Below are 9,139 nucleotides of genomic sequence, written 5' to 3'. Positions count from 1 at the left end.
GCGGGCCCTGATGGTGAGATATCGGTCTTCTTGTGGTGTTGTACACTGTGGACGTCCCGTAGTGTAGAGGCTGGACACGTTTCCTGTCTGCTGGAATCGTTGCTATAATCTTGAGGTCACACTTTGTGGCACACGGAGGGCCCATGCTACGACCTGTTGTGTTTGACCAGCCTCCAGTCGCCCTAGTATTCTACACCTCATAACGTCATCAATATGTGTTCTTTGAGACATTTTCAACACACAGTCATCATTAGCACGTCTGAAAACGTCTGCACACTTACTCGCTGCACCGTACTCTGACATGCACCAACACACCTATGCGTATGTGGACTGCTGCAAGCGCTACCATGCGACGACCACAGGTCAAATGCACCGCATGGTCATACCCCGAGGTGATTTAAACTCGGAAACCGCCCACCAGAGCGTTGTTTCGACATGTATCAGCATTATCCTTAATTTATGAGCATGAGAGTACTTCACACGCAAAATGAGCATCTGACAGCAAAACACGAACCGACACAAAACGTGTGAAGAGTAATAATAGGAAGCTACTAGCTTGGCAAAGTAAAGGACACACAGCTGTGTAACGGTCACATCTACGAATCGTATCCATTCAGCATAAAATAATTTTACGTCTCCAACTGAACGAAGAGAGACGTAGAAGTCATTAGAGACGGAGCACAAGCCCGCGGATTGTCTAAACTATGGAGAAGTAAATCCGTCGCGCCCTTTCAGAGACACTATCACGACATTTGCCTGGAACGATTTAGGGAAATCACGGAAAACCTAAATATGGAGGGCCTGACGCGGATTTGAACCATCGTCCTCTCGAATGCGATTCCATTGTGCTTAGCGCTGCATATAAACACATGTGGCGCGAAAACGCGTTTAGTTACGACATTAACTGGAGTGTCATTGTGAAGCGCTTGCGAAGCGGTACTGGGACGCGAAGTGAGGAAATAAAAATATTCCCCGGAATGTAAGCGAAAATCTATACTACATGGAAAATTACAAGACAATGAAAGGTGCCGTTTCATTCGACTCGTAAATATACTCCGAATTATAGAAAACGCCAGTCAGAGGGAAGCTCGTGTCGAAAGGAATCCTACGGCAGCGTCGAAAACGAAATGAAAATACGACGCAAAGAGATTGCGTAGCGCCCATGCAGCGGCCAGCAACAAATAACTGGGGCTACCAGAGGACACTGTAGCTGGGGTACACGAATAACCAGTATCGTAAACTAAACAGTTGAAATCCAGTAGGCGTGGCTATTAATTCAAACTACTTCACACGGCGAAATGAGCATCTGACAGCAAAACACGAACCGACACAAAACTTGTAGAGACTTGCTATTTAGCTACTCTCACAGCATCAAACCAGAAACCAGTCAGAATATTATGACTACAAAGAAAAGCAAAAACAAAGAGAAAGACGTACTGCTTGGATGACGCAAGCTCAACGTATATTCTATGAAAACTGCTGGACGCACTCAGACTTGTCACAATTCCCTAGCTGTCCTGTGAATACTTAAATCAATATGAAAGCAAAGTCCAATCAAATAACTTCACCTGGCGTAGTCAGCGTCAGTCCTGAACTTACACGACGCCAGGACTCACTAAGATACACATTTTGCTTGAAATCTTCACTGCGTTAGCGTACCCCCTCTGCTTCCACTCCCCCGCCCCTACGGCCACGTACCATGTACGTTCCGCTTTGCCGGTTGCTAATCGCTACAGTTCGTTCAGTGTAAATCCATAAAGTCGCTTCTCCATTTGAAAATCATAACCGAGGATTTCTTCTTCTTATTTATTTGTAAGTAGGCTGTTTAGGTATTTATGTTGGCAACGCCACGTAGTGCTCTATATTAAAATCACTGACTGTTCTGTGTGAAGTCTGTGGCTGATTTGCATTGTTGGAATATTCGCTATTGTAGTGTTGGGCAGTTGGATGTGAACAGCGCGTAGCGTTGCGCAGTTAGAGGCGAGGCACTAGCAGGGGTGGATGTGGTAACAGAGAGATGGCAGAGTTTTGAGAGCGGACGATCTGGACGTGTGTCCATCAGAGAGAGTGAATTTGTAAGACTGGATGTCAGAACTGATATATACACTCCTGGAAATGGAAAAAAGAACACATTGACACCGGTGTGTCAGACCCACCATACTTGCTCCGGACACTGCGAGAGGGCTGTACAAGCAATGATCACACGCACGGCACAGCGGACACACCAGGAACCGCGGTGTTGGCCGTCGAATGGCGCTAGCTGCGCAGCATTTGTGCACCGCCGCCGTCAGTGTCAGCCAGTTTGCCGTGGCATACGGAGCTCCATCGCAGTCTTTAACACTGGTAGCATGCCGCGACAGCGTGGACGTGAACCGTATGTGCAGTTGACGGACTTTGAGCGAGGGCGTATAGTGGGCATGCGGGAGGCCGGGTGGACGTACCGCCGAATTGCTCAACACGTGGGGCGTGAGGTCTCCACAGTACATCGATGTTGTCGCCAGTGGTCGGCGGAAGGTGCACGTGCCCGTCGACCTGGGACCGGACCGCAGCGACGCACGGATGCACGCCAAGACCGTAGGATCCTACGCAGTGCCGTAGGGGACCGCACCGCCACTTCCCAGCAAATTAGGGACACTGTTGCTCCTGGGGTATCGGCGAGGACCATTCGCAACCGTCTCCATGAAGCTGGGCTACGGTCCCGCACACCGTTAGGCCGTCTTCCGCTCACGCCCCAACATCGTGCAGCCCGCCTCCAGTGGTGTCGCGACAGGCGTGAATGGAGGGACGAATGGAGACGTGTCGTCTTCAGCTATGAGAGTCGCTTCTGCCTTGGTGCCAATGATGGTCGTATGCGTGTTTGGCGCCGTGCAGGTGAGCGCCACAATCAGGACTGCATACGACCGAGGCACACAGGGCCAACACCCGGCATCATGGTGTGAGGAGCGATCTCCTACACTGGCCGTACACCACTGGTGATCGTCGAGGGGACACTGAATAGTGCACGGTACATCCAAACCGTCATCGAACCCATCGTTCTACCATTCCTAGACCGGCAAGGGAACTTGCTGTTCCAACAGGACAATGCACGTCCGCATGTATCCCGTGCCACCCAACGTGCTCTAGAAGGTGTAAGTCAACTACCCTGGCCAGCAAGATCTCCGGATCTGTCCCCCCCTTGAGCATGTTTGGGACTGGATGAAGCGTCGTCTCACGCGGTCTGCACGTCCCGCACGAACGCTGGTCCAACTGAGGCGCCAGGTGGAAATGGCATGGCAAGCCGTTCCACAGGACTACATCCAGCATCTCTACGATCGTCTCCATGGGAGAATAGCAGCCTGCATTGCTGCGAAAGGTGGATATACACTGTACTAGTGCCGACATTGTGCATGATCTGTTGCCTGTGTCTATGTGCCTGTGGTTCTGTCAGTGTGATCATGTGATGTATCTGACGCCAGGAATGTGTCAATAAAGTTTCCCCTTCCTGGGACAATGAATTCACGGTGTTCTTATTTCAATTTCCAGGAGTGTATATTATGACTTTTGAACACTATTAGGTAAATACATTGTGTGTTCTCTATCAAAATCTTTCATTTGCTGCCTATGCCTATCAGTAGTTAGTGGCCGGTCGGAGTGGCCGTGCTGTTCTAGGCGCTACAGTTTGGAACCGAGTGACCGCTACGGTCGCAGGTTCGAATCCTGCCTCGGGCATGGAAGTGTGTGATGTCCTTAGGTTAGTTACGTTCAAGTAGTTCTAAGTTCTAGGGGACTGATGACCTCACAAGTTAAGTCGCATATTGCTCAGAGCCATTTGAACCAGTAGTTAGTGCCTTCAGTAGTTATTTTATTTAGCTGGCAGTGTTGCCGCTCGCTGTATTGCAGTAGTTCGAGTAGCGAATGTTTCATATTGAACACACTCTAGTTGCCACCTACTGTAGCCGATGCAATAGTTCCGTACTTAACATCGTATACAACCGCCCGATCGACGAGAAATCCGTACCCAAAGACTGGAAAGTTGCACAGCTCACATTAATATTCAAGAAAGGTAGTAGGACTAATCCACTAAATTACAGGCCCATATCATTAACGATGATATGCAGTTGGATTTTAGAGCATATATTGTGTTCGAACATTGTGAACGACATCGAAGTGAACGGTCTATTGACACACAGTCAACATGGATTTAGAAAACATCGTTCTTGTGAAACACAACTCGCTCTTTACTCACACGAAGTGTTGAGTGGTATTTGTGGTGTCACCGCCAGACACCATACTTGCTAGGTGGTAGCCTTTAAATCGGCCGCGGTCCATTAGTATACGTCGGACCCATGTGTCGCCACTATCAGTGATTGCAGACGGAGCGCTGCCACACGGCAGGTCTAGAGAGACTTCCTAGCACTCGCCCCAGTTGGACAACCGACTTTGCTAGCGATGGTTCACTGACAAAATACGCTCGCACTTGCCGAGACGATAGTTAGCATAGCCTTCAGCTACGTCAATTGCTGCGACCTAGCAAGGCGCCATTACCAGTTACTATTGATACTGAATCATGTACAGTGAAGAGCGACTCTCATCATTAATGGATTAAAGTTAAGTATTCTACCAGCTACGTCCGTTTTTCTAAATTCTAATTTCCTTGACCTGTTCCAGACCTCACGCCAGCCTGCGTGAGCTAAAACGCGTGCCTTTCGGCTTCCTCTAGTAAACCGGTGTTGGCTCTCCTGCCAACCCACAACATTGGCGACGAGGATGGGATCCAAATTGGCGTGACCACTCCGTCCAGCTTTCCAGTGCAGCATCAAAAGGACGAAAAGTTGGTGCAACTGCGTGTTGTGGCTGCGTTAGCGGTGGAGCGGCGGCTGCTGCATCGTTTTGCATCGCACATTGACCCTGGACGAGCTGTCCAAGGGCATCCAGTAAGGCCTGCGTCTGCTGATTCTGTAAGCGATAAAATTCGGACAGTACATCTGTCTTACAGCTTTCTCCACCAAGGACATTGGGGTATAGTGAGAACGAAACAACTTGCTCGTCAGCACTGTACTTGGTTCGGAATCGATGCCGCGATTTCGAATATGTGCTCTTCTTGCCGGGTGTGTACAGAACACCAATAAGCACCACCGCGGAAATGCTTTGCATGGCGAAAAGCCACTTCCCCTTGGCAACGCTTACACATCGATTTTGCTGGTCCATTCTGGAATGCTCGATGGTTGGTTGTGGTAGATTCGTTCAGTCATTTTCCTTTTGTTGTTCGGATGTCTTCCACGACGTCATCTGCCACCATCCAAGTGTTATCCGCTATCTTTTGCATTGAAGGTCTTCCACAGACTATTGTTTCCGACAATGGCCCACAATTCGTGTCCGCAGAATTTCAGTCATTCTGCGAGGCCAATGGTATTCAACATCTGACGTCCGCGCTATTTTCGCCACAGTCAAACGGTGCCGCTGAACGATTGGTCAGGACTTTCAAGTCACAGATGTTGAAGTTGAAAGAGTCGCATTGTCGGGAGGACGCGTTATTGCTCTTTTTGTCCTCGTATCGCTCTCCGCCCGGAGATGGTCGCTCGCCGGCTGAGTTGCTCCACGGTCGCCCTCATCGAACCTTGATGTCTTTGCTACATTCGCCGCATCAGGTTCCTGTGCAGCGGCAGACACCTGCTTTTGCTCCAGGCGACGTTGTCTACTACCGCCACTATCGAGGTTCACGGCGTTGGCTCGAAGGGCGCATTCTTCGTTGTCTCGGCCGCGCTATGTATCTGGTTTTGGGGGCCTCTGGTGAGGTGCGTCGGCATCTCAATCAGCTGCGCCTCTGTCGTCGCACGGGTTCTGCCGCTCTCCGTCTGCTTTCAGCGACGGTGCCGTCCGGTCAGCGCCCTGGGGACCCATCTACTAGCTCGCCTCAGCCCCAGAAGTTACCGACGCTGCCTTCCATTTTGCCCCATCGCGACGCGCTGCCGCCACCGCCGCCGCCGCCTGTTCTCCCGCCGGCGACGCTCGCAGTGGACGCGTCGCTGCAACCGCCTGGCGCCTCACTGGGTCACGCGCAGCCGATCGCTTCCCGTGACCAGTTGTCCTCCGACATGGAACTCTTGCCCTCTCCGGACCATATGTCGTCTTCGCCCGTCGGGTGCTCCGGCCCGATGGAGGTCAACCCTTCGGCGCCTCCTGTCTCTCTGCGGGCGCATACACCGCATGTTGGCGTGCACCCTGGAGCGGGTTTTCAGGCGTTTCCTAGCTCCCCGCGGTCCGAATGGCAGGGTGCGGGTGGCACAGCCTCGCCTGTTGTTAGGCTCCCCACCTCGTCGCATATGTCAACATGGGGTCCTCCCCACGGCGGGCGGAAGCCTTATACCACAACCGTGCGCCGATTTGCGAGGGAGGAATGTGGTGTCACCGCCAGACACCACACTTGCTAGGTGGTAGCCTTTAAATCGGCCGCGATCCGTTAGTATACCTCGGACCCGCGTGTCGCCACTATCAGTGATTGCAGACCGAGCGCCGCCACACGGCAGGTCTAGAGAGACTTCCTAGCACTCGCCCCAGTTGGACAGCCGACTTTGCTAACAGGTCAATTGTCACTGACAATTGACCTGTTCCAGACCTCACGCCAGCCTGCGTGAGCCAAAACGCGTGCCTCTCGGCTTCCTCTAGTAAACCGATGTTGGCTCTCATGTCAACCCACAACAGTATTGACAAGGGATTTAAAATTGATTCCGTATTTCTATACTTCCAGCAGGCTTTTGACACTGTACCCCACAAGCGGCTTGTTGTGAAACTGTGTGCTTCCGGAATATCTTCTAAGTTATGTGACTGTATTCGTAATATCTTGTCAGGGAGGTCACAGTTCATAGTAATTGACGGAATGTCTTCGAATAAAACAGAAGTGATTTCTGGCGTTCCGCAAGATACTGTTATAGGCCCTCTGCTGCTCCTTATCTATATACGAGGGTTGTCCAGAAACTTAGTTCCGATTCGTCACTAAATGGAAACCACAGTGAAAATCAGCAACATTTTGTTTGCAAGAGTTAGCTACACTTCCCAGATACTTCTCTACATAGTCGCCGCTCCAACTTAGACATTTGTCGGAGCGTTATAGCAAATTTACAACAAAATCGTCATAGAAGGAAGTCGCCTGTGCTTTCCGATAACTCTCTATGCTGATATATATCGCATAGCCTGCGCCCAAGTGTTGTCTTCGTATCCAGCGTTTCATGTGAACAGGGATGATACTCAGGACGAGCCAATTAGGGCTGTGTTGTGGGTGATCGAACACTTCCCATCGAAAAGGCTGCAGGAGCGTCTTTACTGCTCCTGCAGAGTCCGGCTGAGAATGGCCATTAAGAAGGAAATGCGTGGCAGTTGTGTCAGGTGGGCTGCATTCATTAAGGCGAAGCCTCTCAGTGGGCCCTCCTACTTGGCGGGAGACACTGTTGTTCTAGGCACCTTTACTCGCTCACAGTGCGCTCACAACTGAAAAGGGCATCTTGATGCGATCAACGGTCATACTAGAGACACTACCCAACACATCTGCGCAAAGCTTTTTCGGGTTTTCACTGTGTGTCCATTTTGCGACCAATCGGAACTTACTTTCTGGACAACCCTCGTAAATGATTTACAAGACAATCTCAGCAGGTGTCTTAGGTTTTTTGCAGACGATGTTGCCGTTTATCGCAAAACGATTTTGAAAAGATATCTGTATGGTGTACAAACTGGCAAGTAACGCTAAATAATGAAAAGTGCTAAAAAGAATCTGATAAACTTCTCTTACACGATAAATCAGTCAAATCCAAAGGCCATAAATGCAACTAAATACCTTGGAATTACAATCACGAACAACTTAAATTGGAAAGAACACACAGATAATTTTGTGGGGAAGGCAAAACAAAGACTGCGTTTTATTGACAGAACAATTACAAGATGCAGCACATCTACTAAAGAGACCGCCTACTCTTCGCTTGTCCGTCCTCTCCTGGAGTACTTCTGTATAGCCTGGGATCCTTACCAGATAGCATTATGGGAGTACATCGACAAAGGTTGAAGAAGAGCAGCACGTTTTGTATTGTCGCGAAATAGGGGACAAAGTATCACTGACATGATACAGGATTTGGGGTGCACGCCATTAAAATAAAGGCCGTGGAATTTTCTCACGAAATTTCAGTTACCAGCTTTCTCCTCCGAATGGGATTTGGTGACGCCGACTTACATATGCAGAAACGACCACCATTATAAAATAAGGGAAATCAGAGCTCGCGTGCAAACGTATAGGCGTTCATTTTTTTAGTGCGCTGTTCGGAATTGGAATGATAGAGAATTAGCGTGAAGGTGGTCTGATGAGGCCTCTGCCAGGCACTCAAGTGTGATATGCGGAGTATAGATGTAGATACTGCGTCACTATTTTTCCCATCTCTTCTTCAGTTAATTAATTCAAAATATTTACAAAGAGATGAAATGATGGTTGCCAGTTTTGTTTGCAAAGAGGATTTAGAACAGGGGCAGCCAAGAATTCGGCTCACGATCGGTGCTCCTGTCACTAGTGCCGTAGCGGCCAGTCTGGATGCACACTTCCCCCACCACCACGGCGCGGTGGCGGAGTGCGCCGCGCGGGATTAGCCGAGCGGTCTTAGGTGCTGCAGTCATGGACTGTGCGGCTGGTCCCAGCAGAAGTTCGAGTCCTCCCTCAGCATGGGTCTGTGTGTTTGTCCTTAGCATAATTTAGGTTAAGTTGTGTGTAATCTTAGGGACTGATGACCTTAGCAGTTAAGTCCCATAAGATTTCACACACATTTGAACATTTTTGGTGGGTCAGTGCGAGGAGGGGGGAACTGGAAAAGAGCCGCATTTAAACGGCAATGCAGTCGCACTGCACATGACTTGGTTCTACATTACGCATTTCTGAACAACATAGATCAAAATAAAAAAAGGCTTTTTTAATTATTTTTGGCGCACTGAATACTTAATATATTTTTTTAAGTAGTACAACCGAAGGAATGCAGACACAAGCAGACAATTTCACCCGTTCTAGCACTGTTGTTGCCATGTGATCGTGGCCGGCCGGTGTGGCCGAGCGGTTCTAGGCACTTCCGTCTGGAATCGCGCGACCGCTGCGGTCGATGGTTCGAATCCTGCCTCGGGCATGGGTGTGTGT

Source organism: Schistocerca americana, chromosome 9 (assembly GCF_021461395.2).
Source record: "Schistocerca americana isolate TAMUIC-IGC-003095 chromosome 9, iqSchAmer2.1, whole genome shotgun sequence".
Taxonomy (NCBI): Eukaryota; Metazoa; Arthropoda; class Insecta; order Orthoptera; family Acrididae; genus Schistocerca; species Schistocerca americana.
Note: the sequence above shows the minus strand (reverse complement) of the source record.